Here is a 20245-nt window from a genome sequence, read left to right as displayed (position 1 = left end):
GGAAACAGAGACAGAAGGAGAGCAACTTTTTACTCTGTATAGGGCAGACACTTTCCAGCTGGGAAAGCTGCAAGCTGTGCAGCCAGCCTGCCATGGGGCCTCCCCATGGCTGACAAGACCTTCAGTGCCATCTAAGCATCTCCCACTGATCTTCCCCCTATCCCTGTCTGTTCCCTCAGCTCCTTCATTAAATTATACTAAGGACAGGAATAATTTCAAAGTGCCAGTTCAGTGGGAGCAAGAGGAGCAGAAGGTTGGGAGGATAAGGAGAGTGTACCCAGGAACGTTGTGGCTCATGGAGGGATGTTCAGGGGCAGGTTGAGTGGGGTGCTGGCAGGGAGATGCACAAAGCTCCCAGTGCTCTGGTATCAGACCTCTGCTGGGTGCAACTCTTTAGTCCAGGCCAAAAAAATAGGCAACATAATGGAGTGATGTGGCTTCCACTCTGACAACATCCATCCACCTGAGGAACTCTTGAGTATTTGGTGAAAACAGGGGTGTTCATCTCCTCATTACTCCTGTGGCAAAACGAGCAGCATGAGTAACTCCTCTCAGGGGTGAGTAGGAGGTGCACAGCTCGGGTTGTGTGCTCCTTGCTCAACACTGCACTGCCCATCTGCAGCAAAGCCAGGAACAGACCTGGTGATACATCACATCCGAGTTTTGACTTACGGGTAGCAATTATCATAATTAAGCAGTGGTCTCAAAATACTCCCTGGGTTGTAAATGCTTCTGTGCTCAAGTAAACTTCCATTTACCTGAGTAAGGGCACAGCAATTCTGCCCCATAAGGGTTTGTATAGCATATTAAATTTGTATCCTCAAATTACACATCTAGTTGAAACACTCTTATAAGTAATTTTCATAACTGTTTGCAGTACAAATGTATTACCAAGTTAAAATTAAATGAGCAATTATCACATAGTATAATATAATATAAAAATTCACTCCTTATAATACAATCAAAATTTCACCAAACAGAACAGTGATGCTGTGTAACTAAGCAAGCAGGATAGGTGTGAAATTAAACAGGATATAGATGCATTGTGTGAGAGAGATCTGGTGGTGGAAATGAGTCACCTCTTTGTCAACAGCATCGCTACCAACTACAGCTTGCTGTGCAGAGGGGAAGGGAGGCATCCAGAACAGCAGTGGCTGTGCAAAAATGATGCCAGAGCCATCCCAGTCTGCACTCAGTCACCTCTAACAGCAAGAAGTGCCACCAGCGAAGCTCAGAGATGCCCCATCCCCGCTCCATCAGCTGGCACAGCTCCAATCCACTGCCATGGGAGCTACCTCCACCTGTCTCCAAACAGGGATGGTGCCTCATGGCTTGGAGCAGAGATGACTGAGAGCTTATGGGCAATATTGAATCTATCCAATGCCTCTGATAAGTAAAGTCATACAGTGTGATGTTAGAGCTGTTCTAGTGACCTGAATTCACAAATGAGCTCTCTTTGGTGACCTGGTTTCACCATGCCCAAGAGGGGCAGCAGGACTGTGTCCCATGCAGCAGCTCCTGCCCTGCAGCCAGCCTCAGCCTCACTCTCAGCTGCCAGCACAGTCCGAGGGGTGCAGTCCCACTTTCAGGTGCACTAGCGCGAGACTGGGCTGAGGTCCCAAATTCATCCCAGGGGAACCCTGCTTCCAGCCCCTTTCGCTGGTGGCCCCAAGCTAAACAAATATCAGAAAATCCTTTTAACTGTGTCCGCTTCTTTTGTTTGAATGCCCAGAGCTTCCCACCCATCATGGCACCGCTCCTGCTCTTCAGAGAGGAGAGGGGCTGCTACAGCCTCATGGTGCCGTTCTCCAAAGGACAGCACCACAGCTCCTTTCACATGTAGTCCCACACCAGGCTGCCCTGAGAACATCCCACTCCTTAGGGGACAGGAATTGGGTGCCCTGACTGAAGCAGAAAAAATGAGCTGACTTTGCTCCACGCTATTTTGCACATTAATTGTTACATAAATGCATTCAAATATTTGTAAGGTTGATTGAAAATGTTGCTAAATCAGACTGCTCAGATTTAACCACCAGAAATTAAATCAGATAATAAACAATCAGCGTTTCATTCCTACAAAAGGATGATAATTCTGTAGGACTTTGGGTTTATATTGTCTATGCACCTGCATGTGGAATGCTAGCGATAAAGTGAGATTTGATAGCAAATTGGACTGGCAGACAGTTTTTGAACATAATTGCTCAAAAGAAACCACCCGGAATCAATTTAATCATAGTGCAACTGATTTTTAATTTCCAATGGGACAAAAAAGTACCATTCACGTTAGGGTTTTAGTGACTTTGGTTTGTAATCATGGAACGTCTGTATTGTAGCCAAGCTAATTAAATAAATGCTAAGTATTTCTCACTTTGCAATACAGAAAAAAAAAATAATTAAAGGTGCCTCCTAAACAGCAGAATGAACAAAAGCTAATGGCCTGGCAGCACACTCAATCTGTGGCTAGACACAGTCTGTTCTTGTTGCAGTTGTGAAATTCGGGGACAATTATCAGCAGTTTCTCTTGAGGCTCTCTGGACAATTAGCAGTGGCACTAACAGAAAGTGGGGACACAAAGCCCGACTGCCAGAAAGGAAGCCTTGCTGCAAAATTCCATCTGAAATCTGGTGTGCAATGCTGAAATCAGTCCTGCAGAAAAAAGTGCTGCCCTGGCAAAGAGGGGGGTGCCCAGCAGGGCATCCTGCCCTCCCTGCCCTTGCCTCTCAGGGCAGGAAAAGAGCTGTGCAGCCAGCAAAAGGAGTGAGACAGAAGTGCCAGAGCCCCTTCCTGCTCCCCTGGTTGTGGAGGTACTCGGTGTGGGTGTGGCAGAGGAAGCAGCTGCTCACAGCTGCCCGAGCATCTCATCGGAGGGGAAAGCAGCTGCCAGGTCATGTGGTGACTAGAGAACGAGTCCAAAAAACACATGGTGTGTATTAGGAAGAGGAAAACAAACTGCCCCATAGTACCTTGGTCCTGAGAGGAAAAGGCTGAAGCAATTACATTAATTTCATTTGGGATGGGAAGTCATTTCCAGCCTGCTTTTATTCTCTAAGTGATTCTTTTTAACCAATTTTGGTGTTTGTTCTGGATGTTGTTCTCTTAGCTGGAAGCTATTAAGGCACAGTGATCTTACAGCCCTATATCCTGAAACAGAGATCTGAGATGAGACAAAACTGGATTCTTACCTTCTCATCCTGCTTTTGATTTAGGGAGAGAGGAATTAGATCCTACATTCTCATGGGGGAAACATTTAGAATAATTTCTTCCTCTGATCCTGTTGAGCATCTCGAACAAAAGAACATAGACCCCCTGCACTGCAGAAGAGTGAGGTGCTTCCATTCCCCTCTGTGACTGCAGCATCCCCCTCCACCAGGAACTTGCCTGACAGCAGGTGTGGGTATTTCTGATGAAGTAGCCAAAGACCAAAATACGCCTTTCTGCTTTTGTGCTGCCTTTGTGAGGGCTGTGGGAAGACAGACGATACCCGAACTCTCAGGATGCCTGGTAGCCCACAGCCTTCAAACAGCTCCCGGCGAGGCTGAACAGGCAGAGGGAGTTCCGCGTGAATCTGGGCTTTGCAGCACACGGCCCTGCCGGGCTCTGGGAGCCAGGTATTGCTGTGACACTTTGATCTGAGGCTCAGAGCTGAAAGAGCGTCACTGAGTCACTGCCTGTGTTCTGTGCACCTCATCACCGGGGGGGAGCACAGAAGCCTGTGCTGGGTACCAAGGGATCCCACGCCACATGGATGAGTGCTTCGGCAGCACAGCTGAAAACCCAGAGATGCTCAGGGAGCTCTCAAGCCCAGGGATGCTCAGGGGGCACCTCAGGGAGGTGCAAGTTCCTGAGGGCTGCCAACCCACAGGAGGGGAGCACAGGAATACCCAGGGAACTGATAAAACAGTGACAGCTCCTGAGCCCCTCTTTCTAATCAGCATAACAATGTATTTAGGGTCAAAAATGCTGCCTTTTGTCTGGCAAAGCTTCCATGGTTGAGGGGCAGCACTTAGGCCAGGAAGTTTTGCCCTGCCCCAGACACAGGGGCACCAAAGAATGGGTGTTTATACACTGCACATAGCAGTGCAATGCCCAGCTCATCCTTCAGGCTTTCGGCAAATCCAGCCCGCTCCACTGTGTATATATTTAAGATTGATAATTCCTGTCACACGAAAGCCCCAAGCAGTTGGCCTGGCTTTAATAAAACACAAGTCACTGGTGCCTTCTCTCTTTTGCTCAAGGGTGAAATAAAAGTTGTGCTTGTCCTTTGTGGAGCTGGGAAAGGATGTGCATCAGAGCATTTCGGGTACAAAACACAAACACTCATGATTAGGCTACCCCACCCTGCAGGAGTCAGCTCCAGCACAGCTTAAACAGCAACCCAGTGTTCAGGCAGGGGACACCAGCCCATCGAGAGCTACCACAGCCCTCACTTTTCTGGGTAATTGTGGTTAAAGAAACCCACCAGCTCCCTGGGGTTAAGATGCTCTGGGGCTCAGTCGCTTCAATTTTTCTTCACAAAGCAAGAAAACAAGAACAAAAAAACCCCCACTGCAATTCGCTCAAGGCATCCAGAGGCTGGAAGGCAGCCTACACCAGGGAAAGTCAGCTTTCATTGTGAATGGGTGTATTCCCCACACACACAGCCTCCTTGCCATATTATTGGAGATGACAGACCCTTTTTTACCACACCTGTCCCACAAAACCCCAGGCAGCCTTCACAACTCCATGCAGAATTTAAAATGAGCTACACTTACAAATGACATCCAACACTAGTCAAATAAGAAACAAAGATTTAAAAGGGCATGCTATTTATTTATTTTTTCATTTGAAGAGCTCATTTGAGAATGGCAACATCCCCAAACAAGCCCGTAGTATTCCCAGGAAATGATACAGCTCTGCAGGATGGTTAAAATTAAACCAGTTGAAAGGCTCTCCCTCTCTTCTACTCTACCGGAATTTCCTGTGACTGCTGCCTTCAGGGAATGCCTAGCAGGGAAGTACCGGCACGCTTTATCTGTCCTGCTTTATCTGTCTTGCCCCACCCTGTCACACCAGGGAGTGGATCTGCCGGGAAAGGGCTTTGCTGGCTTACCTGGTGGGATTCCAGTGTTCAGATATCGGTGATTAGCGCCATTTGAAATGCGCAAGGGTATCCGGCTTGATTCCCAGCAGCTGCTTCGGGAGGGTGGAGGTTTCTGGCAGGTCCTCTGCTGAATCTGCCCTCCTCGGATATCCTCGGGTCTCTAAAAGGTGCTGGGATGTGCAGGGCCCGCAGCGTTCCTGGTGCAGGCGCGCAGGAGCTCAGCACAGTGGGCGCCCATGAGGCTCCCACCAAGCCAACTTTTATTGAGGTGCTCAGGATACACGATCCAGGACCGTGGCAGAAGAGGAGGGATGTCCAGCTCTGGGCAGCCAAGTGCCCTGCAGCATCCTTGTGGCAAGGGCAGAGTGGGCACAGCACCGCTGCCAGGGGTAAACTGGGAGAGCCTTGGGAAGCAAATGAGCCTCAGACACTGAGCAGAACCTTCAGCTGAGCCCTGGCTACCTGCAAAGCAGGGCTGGCAAATGGCTGCTGCCTGTGCGAGCCAGGCCCATGAGCCAACCACCCGTGCTCCTGGGTATGGGACAGCTCCTGCAGGAAATCACAGCACGTCGCTGTCCTCCTCCTGGTTGGATTTATTTCAGTGGGGACCACTGAGAGGCCACAATGCTTTTCTTCCCTGTGCCCTGTGGAACAGGGCAGCAACAACTGAAAATATGACATAAAATATGCTTTTCCCCAATGAGATGTTTTTAAAGTAAAAATATAAAATGTAATAGAAAGCTTCAAATAAAATGAAAAATGACAGCATCCTGTAGGGAGGAGGTGCAGGCACTTACTTTGCTGGTTTATAAATTTGGGATCTCTTTACTTTATGGTTTATTTTTCTTCCCCTGAGACCTATGAGTCTGATAGGAACTGTCTGAATATCCCCAGTGATCTCAGGCCCCATCCTGAACAGCTGACTACCCTAAACATTAGCTGCACGGAGGAGTTTTGCCAGATGTCCCAGCACAGGAACAGAGATGACACTACCATTGTGGTATAACTGCCTTTTCCATATGCTGCTCATTTTTTTCTCAAGTTCAACCACAAGAGAGCCAAAAAAAAAAAAAAAAAAACAACCCCATGGGCATGTTAGTGTAGATGTCCAGTGTTAAGATCTCAGACTGCACCCAGAAAAGCTTTCCCACAAACACAAGGATGAAAGGGAAATCCCTGCAATCGTTTATGCTGGCCAGAGCTCTATGGATTTCAGCAGATCCACAGGCTCCTGTGGGAAGAAAGGAAGAAGAAGAGTGTTGCTGAGTGACTTGGGAAACCAGCATCAGACTGGACATCACATAATAAGGAGTAAAAAGGAACGTTTTCAAGGTTTCCCTCAGTCTCTAGGACAGCTGGGAGCTTCAAAGCCTTCCCTTTGTATCCTTGCCGTGGCTGTGTTCCCCAGAGCAGTGGCGGAACTCCTCAGGCTCACCTTCCTCCCCTGTCCCTGGGAGGCCAGGCCACCACTTCAGGTGTTTCTGAGCCAAACATCAGGATATGAAGGGAATGAGACACAGCTCAAAAGCTGCTTTGCTGCTCTGGAGGGAACAGTCCATTTGTGGGGAAGGATGTGAGTTGGTCACAGTCCTCTCAAGTGCCAGGATGGTCTTTAGGCTCCCAGCCCCGGGAAAAACAAATTTTCCTGTCTGCAAAGCAGGGGGGTCTACCAAGCATTTCTAAAGTGAAACTGTGACACCAGTAACTTTTAGGGCATGCAGTGAAAACTGGTGTATGGGTAAAGTTTATGAAACAGAGAAGACTGCAGGGGAAATAGGCCTCTGGGGAGAAAATGCACATTTAAGAGCAGGGCTTGTCCAGAAGCAGGGGTCCTGGCAGGGGGAAGCAGCAGATTGCCTCTTACTACCAAAGGTTACACAAGCAGCTGGACACATATATTTAGCTGGATGAAACAAGAGGGAAACCTTAGGAGCTGACCTGGAGAATAAGCACTGAGAAGTGCTGCAGTCCTTTATTTCAATGCAGCTGTTTTACACCCCAGTAATTTAATGTACTCTTTTTGTAATAGACATGCTGCTGCCAGTACCCACCAGGGCACCGTGTAGCTGGTGCTGACACCGATAGGGACCCATAGAGAAGGGAAAACCACAGGACCAGTCCTCAGCCATATTCCAGGGCTTCCTGAGGACTCAGCATCCAGATTCAGAGCAAAGACAAGGAACGCTTTTCTTTTAGCGCTGAGACCACCAACACAAGACATGCAGCTGGGAGTTGTCCTCCAAAACCAAACGAAAGATGCTGCTGCCTCCATTTGGCACGGGTTATTTATCAGTTTCCGGAGCACAATCCTTTTACGAGATACAGGATCTGCCCTTGGAGCTTACACAGATACGAAAGAGGAGGCTAAAAAAAGCACCCTGACACTGACAGGCTGATAGTGCAGGTTTGAGGGGAAAGTTAAGTGAGCCTGATAAACCAGCTCATCACATTGGTTACAAAAGCCACGTAATGTTGGATCCTGCTAATTGTTAAACTTGTGTGTAACAGAGTGATGGTCATTCCACACTGAGCTGAGCCACCAAGCCACATGGCACCTTCATCTGCCTCTCCTCATCCCCAGCATCCTTCCAGCAGCTGCCTGGAGCACTCTCAGCATTCCTGGCCTGCCCCTGGCCCTGGTTGATGCTGCCAAGTGTTCCTGCTGGTTGGCAGAGGTGCCAGGTGTCCCTACAGCTCTGCTGGCACAGTGTGTGTTCCCTCCAGTCCTCCAGGCGCAGCTGGGGTGACAACATCAACGTGGATGGTGCTTAGGACAGGACCCCATCCTAGGGATGCTGCAGGTGGTGCTTTGTACCACACTGTCAAACCAGAGAGTCCTTTAATGTCAAGTTTCCTTAGAGTCTGGTGATGCCCAAGCCCTCCTGCAGGAGCAGCAGCACATCTGGGAGGTGGATCCCTTGTCAGAAAAGTTGCCAAACTTCATGGATTGCTGTCCAGTCGTGGCTTTTCCAGTATCACTCTGCCCCTGCTGCCTTACCGTAACATGGCTTATTTTGCATTCCTGTACTTTGGAAGCTTCCCTAATCTTTGCTACACCTCCCACAAGTGGTGGTGGTGGGGGGAGAATCTCCCTAATTTCCAAGAAGCCATTGAGCAGACTGGTCTGCAAGGGGAATGGAGTGGGGTGGATGAGGGAGGCACAGGAGCTCTCACATTCCCAGCCTCATGATGCCCACAGCAGAGGCTCCCCCATCCTCCCATCCCTGTGCCAGCACCTCCCATCACCCTTCCTTCGGGCCCTGTCACCCTGCCCCTGCCTCCTGTCCCCCGCCTCCTGCACTTCCCTGACCTCCCCACAGAGATTTGTCACTTTTTCAGTGCTCTGATAGTCAGGCCATGCTCTCCTTGTTTTCTCCCAGTGTTTTTTGTCCTCCTACAATGTAAATTAGTGTGGGATATGCCCTGGCCTCTCTCCTGCTACCTTCCTTTGGGAATATTAAGGAAAACAGTTAATTATATTTTTTTCCATTTACCAGTGGCCAGCTCACATCAATAAATTATCCTTACCATGTCGTGCAAGTAAATTTGCTGTCTCCTCTTGAGACCTTTTCCTTTGCATGTCTGAAGAGTTTCATATTTACCTTGATCTCTTGCACAATATTTCTCTCACTATTTATTTTTCTGTTGTGTGTTTGTCTATGAGTGTGCACACGTGCGTGTTACTTCTTTCACTCACTCCCCTCTACTCTGTCACACCTCCCTCCCTTCTCTGGGGTGACATTTTACACTTCACCTATGCCTCTCTCTTATCCTTGATTATTTTCTGTTCTTCCACATTCATTGACAGTGTCCTGCTTTAACTCCCATAGTATTTATTCCTGTGTGGCACAGAAAACCCGTGGACAGGCTGTGGTTTATGTGCCACTGCTTTCCATCCTCTGCCAGCCCACTTCATGCCCTTTCTCTCCTTTATCACACGTGGTTCAAACTCACCCATACTTCTCGTTTTTTCCTATGCAGTTGCACTGGAAGCAGGTGTCTCCACTTCTCCCCATTGGGGAACCGCTTCCACCTCACTTTAGGGTTTACTGGAGCCACAGGCTCTGCCTCTCTCAGGTGAGAGCTCCAAACAGCTGCAACAGGCACCAGGAACACCTGTCTGATCCCAACTTAGCTCACAGTGCCCAGCAGCGAGGTAGGGATGCCTGGTTGTGGGCTGGATCCATGCCACACTGAAGCTGGAGGTACTGGAGAGGAGTTAAAAAGAGTGAGGTGGAGCAGAGCCATTGCAGAGCTCTTCCTGGTGCTCCAGGAAATGGTTAAACTGCGAGGGGTGCCCGCGGGGCTGTAAAAGCAGAGAAACCCAGGAAAGGGCAAAGTCGTGAATCTGCTCTTTCCTCTGGAGATCAGGCCGGGTTTATCTCAGCCATGCCAGCCAGGAGATTGTTTAAGCCATCCTTTAATCTGTCCCAAGAGTTAGGGTGGGCTCTGATTTGAATCACCAGTCCCATATACCATTGTCCTAATGCCTCTTATCTCAGTTATTTCTAAACATTCCTCAGCAGCAATTACACCTTTCCTCTCCAATCTCCCCCAAAGCATCCTTTACTATTTACCAGCATTGATTTTCTGCATTCCATTTTATTTATGCCTATTGTGCCTTGAATTATAAATTAAATGGCAAATTTGCAGACTCTGGCATGTTCCTGAGTCCCTCTGTGTGTCTGTTCTCGTTCCTACCTCTTCCATACACCAAGAATTGCTTTCATTAGTGAAGATACTTTAAGAACTTCCAGAGGGAAGCCTTGAAGAGGAAGTGCACATCTTTTTTTTTTTTTTTCTGTCTAGCACCTCTGTTTTATTTTATCAGTGGGCAGGTGTGTCCTCATGTACTTCCTTGGGATACTGCTCCCCTCCTCTCCGTGGATTTCTTGCTAAATAAAAAGAAAAATGCCTCCTAGCATGGAAACATTCTCTTAATCTGGGTTCCCACACCTGGGGCTTCACAGTCACAGGAGGTGATGGGGTATCAGATCTTGTGTCTGTTTGCACGGGTGACCTCCCAGGACAGGTCATTGACTTAAGAGCCAGTGATGGGCTAAAAGCAGTCTGTAGACTGCAGGTATGGGTGGATAATGACTATTGGTGATTGCTCTGCACTTTCAGTAAAGCCTTAACAGATACAAATCTACTTATGCCCACTTAAGAACATCTTCTAGACCACAGCTGTCCAGCAAAACATCAGCTGGGTCTTTAGGATGGACCTTCCTCTGACCAGAGTAAGATAATTGAGCTAGGGACAGCCTGGAGAAATCAGAGCTGCTGTGGGAAATGACAGAATCCAATAACTAGAAAATGTAAACACACATGGAGAAAAACCTCAAGTGTCTATGCCTTTGGTTTGCTTAAACACTTTGCTTCAATTCTATTTTGTTAGGCACAGATTTCTTTTTCCTTCTTGACAAAGATTCTGCCTCTCCTTTCTCTCCCCCACTGCCGTTGCCAAACGTTGCTGCTAACTGCCACTAGAAAAAGCAACAGCAGAGGGGAACAAAGAAACTATTGTCAAACAAAAGCAGGCATAAATAAATGGAGCTTTCCTGGGGTACTCCTAAAAATTAGACAAAACCTTCTTTCTCTTCTGAGAGAAACCATTTTGTAATGAATCATTCATTCCCCAGGGGTTATTGTTCAGCTGATGAACATGCATAATGCTCAGTTACATTGGTGCAGGTGCTTCGAGGGGAGGATACAGCACACAATATAGAAAACATGTCAGTTCCAGGTTGCTGCACAGATTGCAGCATCTGCCCTCCTAGGAAATGACCTGAAACTATAGTTTCAATTTTCCCTCTTTAGCTAAACCAGACCTTGTTTATTGGTCATTATGATGCAGAGATTTATATACTAACAAGCATCTTTCCAGTAACTTCAATATCTCCTAATCAACCCCCAAGTGGGTTAATAATAGCAAGGCAGCTCCCTTTTTACCAGGTTGAAAATATTCTCATTGAGGAGGGAAAGCATGTTGCTAAACAGAGATTTGTGAGTCTCTGATGGGATCAAGTCCTGCCTTCTTGGAAGGCAGTTTGGTGTTTGAGCTGTAAGGTTTTAGGGAGGACCTAGGGCTATTCTATGTGCTTTTCCAGCAGGAGCCCCACCAAAGCCCCATGGAGGTGAAGGAAGGGTTGTACCTTCAAGGGCAGCTGCTGTGGGCTTGGGTGCCACCAGCGTGCTGGACAGTGAGCCAGCACCTTGCCCTGGTGGGAAATCAGAGGTGAGCTGAAGCTGACCACTGACTGCCAGCATGAGGTTTTCTCCCATGGGAGAAAGGCTGCAGAACACCCAGCCCTCTGAGGAGCTGCTGGCTTCTGTGGTGGGATGCTTCCTCATCACTCCTTGGCGGCTGTTCTGCAAGCTGAGACCAAGAAGTGGATGTCAAGCGTGTAAGTTGGAGGCAGCAGTGGTTTGTCAAGCCCCTCCCAAAGTCCACCCAGATGAAGTTTACTCAGCTTCCACCCACAGCCAGTTGTGACTTCCTTGCCACGTTTTGCAAGATGTTTCTGGTGTGAACATCTGCTGCCAGCAGCTGGTTGATGTTATCACATGCTTTTGGTCCTTAGGAAGAACCCATGGTACCAGAACATCTCCTTGCACAAGTGCATCTGTATGATCAGCAATCCCTGGGTATGAGACTACCAGAGCTGAGGCTCACCCCTGCTCTCAAGCAGGTAGAGCCACCACCTTGTGTCTTACCACGTGGCCTTTACCATCAGAGAGGACTCCACCTCCTGCAGTTGTTTCTCTCCTGTGCTGTGCCCTTCTTGATGGTCTTCCAGGATCATTTACAGCTGGGCTGTAGGACGCCAGGTGGAGCTCAGCTGCCTCTCCCCTCCATGTACTGAGATGAAGGCATTTTGTCCAGGCTGTGGGAAAATTTTGGGGGCCTCTCTATTTTCTCAGCATCCTTTTAGGAACTGGACAGCAGACCTGGCTGTGGCATGCTGCATCACTGCCTTTGGTTCCTGTACTGTGGGCACAGAATCCACACTGTTTATTGCTCTGCACCTCACAGCATCCCATTAGCCATGTTTGCAGTGCTGCTCTTCTGAGAGTCATCTTCAGCCGTTTGCTTTACAATCATCGGATTTATAACAAGCTTGACCAAACCCCAATCTAATTTGAAACTGTGCTAAAGCACTTTTATATTTACTTTAGTAATGAAATAAAATTTCAGTTCTGTTTTTAGAGTGATTTATTTCGGCATCGCTACTGGTACAATATCTCATTTGTGTTTCATAAATTGCCATAGGCAGGAACAAAATGTGAAAACTGTTTTCAGCAAATTACTTCTAAAGAGGATGTTTTCCCCTGTACACTTACACACACAGATTTACCTTTTCAAAACTAACCGGTGATTTTGGTGCTCAGTCTGATACCTGATCTTCAGAAAAGGGTGAATAGACATCTTCTGATTATCTACCTATATCCAATATGGCTTAGATTGGATACCAAAATGTAGTGCTAAATTAAATGATTTTTGTGGACAAAATTTATTTAAAAATAACTTTTTTTGTGATCACAATGTGGTCATCTAAATTGCATCATGGTAGCAGTGTGATATGTCCCTGACAGTTAAGTTTCTAGCCAAAGTTTTCCAGCAGGATCTGATCTCCCACTAAGGACTAGGATAGGTGAAGAGTTCAAGGCAAGGAGTCTCCACAAAGGGGATGGAGAGGGTGGGCTTCAATTTTGAAACTCATTTTCCCCTTTGGTCCATCGGCACCCGGATTTATTAACCTTCCCAACAGGCTGTAAAGCCCATCTATTTCCCTGTTCCAAGCTAAGGCTATTGCCAAGGGTGTGAGCTGAGGAGGAATTATTTATGGAAGGTCCTTTGTCTAAGTTTATGCTGTTATTTTTAATTTATGTGGTAGGCGCCCAGTGTACTGCTAAGATGCCTAGAGATACATTTTAAAAATTTGAATACATAAATAAATAAAATAGTCTGTACTCAACCAGACCTAAATTATACAGTACAAAGGGAGGAGAAATTCAATAGACATTAGGAAAAGCACCAAAAGAGCAGAGCAGCCCAACGCTTCTTGCAGACCCAAGAATTCTTACCCTTGAGCAAGCAATAGAGAGGAGCTACAGCTGGCAGCCCAGATCTTGGGTGGTGTTGCAGGCCATCATCCAGCCTTTCACTTGAGAGCTGAGTGCAGGCCTGCAGCAACCCCAAACCCCACCAAAGTCAGTGCTCTTCCTAAATAAGCTGGTGTGTAACCCAGCCACAGGTGGTGAAACCCTGGCCCCTATTAAAGCGCCAAGTTCTTGGCCAGCAGCTGGTAGGGAAGCCAGGGTTTCACCAACTGACTTAATCAGCTGTGTAAGTCAGGTCTAACTACTGGATGAATCCATTGTAAAGCACCCACCACTTAAAAGACAGATGTTTAAAGAATCAGAAGACATTGAGGAAATAAACATCAGCTGGCCTATCAACAGGATGACTCTGATTGATGGTGCAAACATGATAGTGTGCACTAAGTACAGCGTGCATCTATAAATGTACGTAATTAGAGGTAGCAGAACATTTGTGAATGTGATGCAACAAGCAGCGTATCACAAATGAATCCATGAACTACACTGGCCTGTGATGGCGGATCCATAAACATATATAATTATACATAATGGGGCCATAGCATGCTGCTAATACACCGTACTTACTGGATATGTAATCCCTGATAGCGTCTCACAAACACTGTTGTGATGTTCTTGGCTAAACTCTACAAGTAATAAATACAGAATAATAAATATATGCATTTTGTGTCCTTTCATTTGTGTTTAATTCAAATTACAAGACACATAGGGTTTAATTCAAATTACAAGGACACATAGGACCAGAGGCAGAACATGTCAGCAGCTCTGCACACGTCTTGCTGTGGCCCAGGAGCCCCTGGAGCAGAGGCTGTGGTGTGGGGAGGGGGCTCAGGGCCTTTGCTAGACAACAAGTAAACCCAGGTCACTGAATGCTTCACAACAGTGAAAGTGTGGATGCAAAAACTCCTGCCCTGGGTTTGCCTGGGGCAGGTTTGCACTGTGACCACAAATAATGAACATTACTGAGCTATCACTTAAGCAAGCCAGCTCAGGCAAATTTACCAGTTTGGTGAGCGTGGCATGGGCTTTGATGACCACAGACTTTTGTCTTGGCTGCTGAGAGCTCCTGTGGCTATCACTGCCATAGATGCTGTGCTCAGATCTGTAATTCCAAAGGCACCAGCATGGCTGAGGTACCCAGGCTGTGATGGCATCTCATGGCTGTGCTGAGCGCTTGGCCTCAGGAAGCAAAGGCAGCAGCTCCACCTTAAAAACCACTTTATTTCTTCAGGGTTTTCTGTCTGCACTTTGCATTTCACCCAGCCCAGGGTCTGGGCTGGCACGGGGCACCTCTCCTTGGGCAAGTGAGCCTCTGTGAGCATAGGAGCATTTCTGAGGAATCCTTCCCCAAAGAGTGCCAAGCTGTGGCAGAAGCCAAGCCACGAGCAAAGGACACACTGCACAAGCTCCTAGTGTCAAAGCATAATCAGAGAAAAAGTATGTGACATAGGAAAGGCTCTCATTCCTCACCTACAGCTCCAGCTCACGTGAGTCACGAGGAAGCAGCTGGACCTTGTGACAGCCCAGCTAGCAGCTGCCACCCCTGGGGACATGGATGAGGACAAAGACATGCCCCACAGTGTGCTGCTCACCCCAGCTCAACCAGCTGCTGTCACCACAGCTGGGACAGGTGGCACAGCCCACAGCACCCCACCAAGCCCCAGCTCCTGCCAGGTTTTCCCTCTCAAACCTCCCTTGCCCCACTGGAAACAAACACTCACTCTGGCAACAGCCACTGTGCTCCTCTTTCCAGCCTGTGGTTCCCAGTGATGGACTAAGCCAGCTTGAGCAATGAGGAGGATATATTTGCCATTAAGTGCATGGGCAGAAGTACCTGAAACTGTAATTGATGGAGGCATTGATCTCATTTGCTGATGTGAAGCAATGGGCATCTTCCATCTAAGAGAGGATGTCAGTTTGCATTGCACAATTTGGAAGTTTTATTCTGTTTGTTTTGAAAGAAGCCATTAGGAACCAGATGGCTCAGGGATTTGGTAATGGAATATGAAACCTCTCATCTCTCCATCGACCATTCAAATATGACCTATTGTGTTAGTCATAGAAAAGCATCAGATTACTTGCTGGTGTCTTACACAAAATGAGATATCCGTGCTCTTCTGCAACCCAGCTCCAGCTGAACAGATTTTCCTGTTGAAATAGTAGGATTTTGTTCCAGCAATTTGGCTTCCAGCTTTAAAAAAAGCAAGTCTTTCTGGACTGTGAGCTGCAGTAAGCTCCTTGCTGGGACAAAGCTGAGCCTGACTGCTGCCTCATCCCTGATACAGATGTCTGCCAGTGACACAGGGAAGGGATAGCTCTGAGACATGTCTTCAGGTCTGTGGAACTCATGAGTGAAAGTTCCTTATGCACAGTGCTTGGCCAGTGCTCCTCAAATAGAAGAATGTGCTGGAACGGGCCTGTGGCTTTATCAGGATGACTTTTTGGGGAAAGCAGTAGAAGTGATGAAACTGCACATCTCAACTGACCTGGGGTGAGTGCTGCAAGGAAAGGCTGTGTGGTGGTGAATGGAAGAGAATCACAGGTAGCCCTCAATGACAAAACACTTTTGTTATCCTTTCCATTTAGTGGAGATGTTTTGGAATTTTCAGTCTCTGTGCTGCCAGCTAGAGTGTGAAGGATGAGAGTGGTGAGGGAATATCCTTGATCAGGTCCATGGTTGGGTCCATGACCCACACAGTGGCTGAACACAATGCCAAGCCAGTCTCTCTGTTATGGTGAATCAAATGTCATGGAACAGCAGAGGCTCATCAGGAAATACTGGTAAATATAGAATTATAGAATCATAGAATCATTTATGTTGGAAAAGACCTTTAAGATCACTGAGTCCAGCCATTATCCCAGCACTTCCACGTCCACCACAAAACTGTGTCCCTGAGATTTAACAGATCTACACATCTGTTAAATACCTCCAGGGGTGGAGGCTCAGCCACTCCCCTGGACAGCTCATTCCAGTGCTTGATAACCCTTTCCACGAAGAAATCTTTCCTAATACCCAATTGAAACATTCCCTGGCACAACTTGAGGCCATTTCCTCTTGTCCTATCGCTTGTTACTTGGGAGAAGAGTCCAACCCCCACCTGGCTATGTCCTCCTGTCAGGGAGTTGTGGAGAGCCATAATGTCACCCCTGATCCTCCTTTATTCCAGGCTAAACACCCCCAGCTCCCTCAGCCTCTCCTCATAGGATTATGCTCCAGACCCTTCCCTATCTCCATGGCCCTTCTCTGGACACACTCCAGCCCCTCAATGTCCTTCTTGTAGTGGGAGGCCCAAAACTGAACCCAGGATTGGAGGTGTGGCCTCACCAGCGGCCAGTACAGAGGGACAATCACTGCCCTGGTCCTGCTGGCCACACTACTGCTGATCCAAGCCAGGATGTTGTACTTTGGTGTGTTGAGTTTTCAAGGGCAGGTTTGGGTTGCATTCAGAAACACAGACAAAGAGGGATGAAACAGGACAGCAGAGAAGAGAGAAATGTATCTTCAATGTATTCAACTTTTCCCACTCACAGCAAACCTCTGCTGCTGTAGGCACTGGCTCTCTTCTTGGGCAGCTAAGGAAATTAAGCTTTAAGGAAAATGTGCATGTTATGGTTTAACTGCAGGTGGTAGCCAAGCCCACAGAGCCTCTTGATCACTGTCTCCAGGTGGGATGGGTGGGGAAGAGAATCAGAGGAGTAAAGGTGGCAAAATTCATGCGTTGAGGTAAAGGCAGTTTAACAGGTAAAGCCAAAGCAGCACCCACACAAGCAAACAAGGAATTCATTCACTGCTTCCCATGGGCAGGCAGGTTCTCAGCCATCTCCAGGACAGCAGGGCTCCATCACATGTAATGATGATTTGGGAAGACCAACACCATTGCTCTGAATGTCCCTCATGTCCTTCTTCTTCCCGCAGCTCAATATCCCTGGGATATCCCTGTGGTCAGCTGGTGTCAGCTGTCCCAGCTGTGTCCCTTCCCAACTCCTTGTGCATCCCCAGCCTCCTGAAGGGCAGAAAAAGCCTTGACTCTGTGTAAGCCAACGACTAAAACATAGAGGAACTATCAACAACGGTTTTAGCACAAACCCAAAACATAACCCCATGCAAGCTACTGGGGAAGAAATTAACTCTGTCCCAGCTAAAGCCAGTGCAATCTTCCCATGTGCCCTCCTGGCCTCGAGGACAGGACCAGAATCCTGAGAAATGCTTGGTGGAAGACAGAGCATCTCTGACACTGGAGCACTGCATGCCTGATCTGCTCAGGCACAAATGTCAGCAAACTTGTAAAATCACTTGTGTTCCTTTGCAAAAGTGAGGAGCAGTCTCATCCACAGATGCATTATGAGCTTGGGCATGACCCTTGCTGTGCACAGATTCTTGCTGGCCATTACTCTTCAGGGACTTTGGGCAAGGCAGAGTCAGTCCCTACTCTAGCAGCATTCCTGAAAGAGATGGAACAGGTGAGTAGCAGCCACTGGCAGCTGAGAGGTGCAGTGAGAACAAGTGGCTAAGGCTTGCGAGGCAAAAATACACAGCTGAGGATGGTGGCACATGAAGAAGAGTGGAGGGACTACACTGGTCTCATTTATAGCAGATGGAGGAAAAGGGAGGCTGCAGTGCCTCAGGCTGTGCATCTGTAACTGCAGGGGACAGCCAGAGATGCTCTCCCACATGGATACTAAAATATATTACAAAACAGAAAAAGCCTGACATGTTTTTAATAGAGACAAAATTTGCTGTCCTGCTCCCCTTGCCATAAGCCTCAATAATGTAATGTAAAAAAGGGGAAAAAAAGAGTATGATCTCATGCTCAGGATTTATCTGAAGTGAGTTGCTGAGCTCAGTCCAGCTCTTAGTGGGCAGATCCAGGCTCAGTGAGCATCTGCACACTCCTGACCTGCTGCTGGTTTCTTCAAGAAAGTCTGGCATTGATGGCCCAGACCTTCCCCACGGGGGTTTTACTTTTCCATTTCAGGGGCAGCAGAGCTGAAGGGATAGAGACTGGAGTACTCTTTATTTGTAGAGGTAGTTCTTCCCAGGTGAGGGATTAGATTTACTGGTGGGGTAGTCTTGCTGTGGGGTTTTGTGCCAGTGAGGGTTAGAAAGGTCCATGCCTGTAGAGCCAATGTATTTCACACATCCAAGCTTCACTTAAAAACAGGCAAGAGAAACAGAAGTGATAGGAAGTAATGAGCAGGAAAGCCAGCAAAAGAACAGTTGAAATACATTTAAACCCACCCCAAAAGGGTTTGTGCACTTAAGACTAGTACTAGTGGTTCCATCTCAAGAGATCTTGCTTGCACTGATGTGACTTGTGCTACTGCTTCATCTTTTTTGTCCATTCATCTATTTTCCATCCCCAAAGCCCTTTGATGGGGAGGAGAGGCAGCCATGTCAATCAGTGTCAGGGCACAGAGAGACAGAAGTGTGGGACTGAGAGTGGGCACTGAGTTCTGTCCCCTGCAGGCAGAGGTCCTGTTGGCTGCCACTGTGGGATGGGAATGTCCCTGTGGCTGGAAAAGCAGCCAGCCCTTCACCGCCCCAGCCACGGTGGAGAACATAACGTGGAAAATATTTCTATCCCTCTGCCATCTTGGCTACGTGCTGCATATTCATCATCTTTATATTTTCTCTACTTTAATCTCCCCCATTTGCATATACACAGGTCCAAATGATAACAATTACCATAAAACAATCACGTTGTCGCCCTACCAATAAAAATTGCTCTGTTAATCAGGAGATGTTCAGAGGCACCATGCCTGAAAGACCTCATTTTAACCTGGCAGGCTGTACAGGGCAGCAGATAAATTAGCCTATATATGATTGCATGCTGAAATACATTGATTTAAGATTTTTCCCATTCAGCCTGACAACTTGTCTAAATAAGCTCATGCCTGAAGAAGACAGCTTGCAGACATGATGCGAGTGACAGGGCATTGCAAATATAATGCAGCACTTCGCAGAGTGAGGGAGCAAAATCATTGCAGAAGGGATTAGAGGGACAAAAGAGAGGGTTAAAAATAAACAAAAGCAGGTACTCCAGACAGCACAGCTCTCAAATTTCACCCTGATTTTCTTCTTCCATTTCTAATTGCTAAGTCACTACAGGGAAAAAGCAATTACTGATCTGCTATCATTCACCATGTCATCTTAGGTCCTCATTAGCAATTCCATCAACGGTCTTAGCATTTAGCTCCCATCCTGTGATTCTGAGTGTCCTAATCACACCGTGATGGTTCAGGGTGCCTGAGGAGCAGGGAGCAGAGACCATGCCTTCCCCTGGGTTTGGACAAACACAGTACCTTAGATATGGGTTGTTAGAAGTGAGTGATTGAGATGGGTTCCGGTCACTGCCGGTGCTGTGGGCTCTGCCCATGCCATTCCCACAAACATTTTCAACAACAGAAACACTTGAGAAGGACTCAATCCTTTTTGAAAAAGCATCTCATGAGGCACACTGTAAATCAGCCCTATGCCACAAGGTTTTAACTGTGCACGTTAAACCCCGGTATTTTTCCTCACCAGCAGCACACAATGCCAGGTGAAAGAGCTGACACTACTTGCAGCATTAGAGTTGATATAAAATAATATGCATATTTTGATACACTGTGTAATACCATCCATATTATAAATATTAAGTAGCTGCTGGATTCTCAGTACGAGGCAAAGGCAGAGAGATGATTTATGGAGAAACTTCACTGGAGACTTTACCACCCAGAGGGCTCAGGAGGGCTGAGACTGGGGGAGGTGGAGGTTGAGGCAGGTGATGCCTGGGAGCCCCTTGGCCCTGCATGGGCACATGAAGAGCTGGGCCGTGTGAGGATATCCTGCTGGGAGAGAGGCATGGGGGAAGTATCCTCTTCTCTACCTGCAATGTACCATCTGGGTCCCAGCTCTGACTCTGGGAACAGCTTCACTGTAAATCCTCAGAGGAGCCTTCTCCCCAATCTCCCAAGCCACGTTTTGCTCTTTTTTACTTCCCTGAGAGAAACCTGAGGGACTTTTTGAGTTGTCTCCATTGCACCTCAGCCTGAGGGTCTTCC

Source organism: Corvus moneduloides, chromosome 2, assembly GCF_009650955.1.
Source record: "Corvus moneduloides isolate bCorMon1 chromosome 2, bCorMon1.pri, whole genome shotgun sequence".
Lineage (NCBI taxonomy): Eukaryota > Metazoa > Chordata > Aves > Passeriformes > Corvidae > Corvus > Corvus moneduloides.
Note: the sequence above shows the minus strand (reverse complement) of the source record.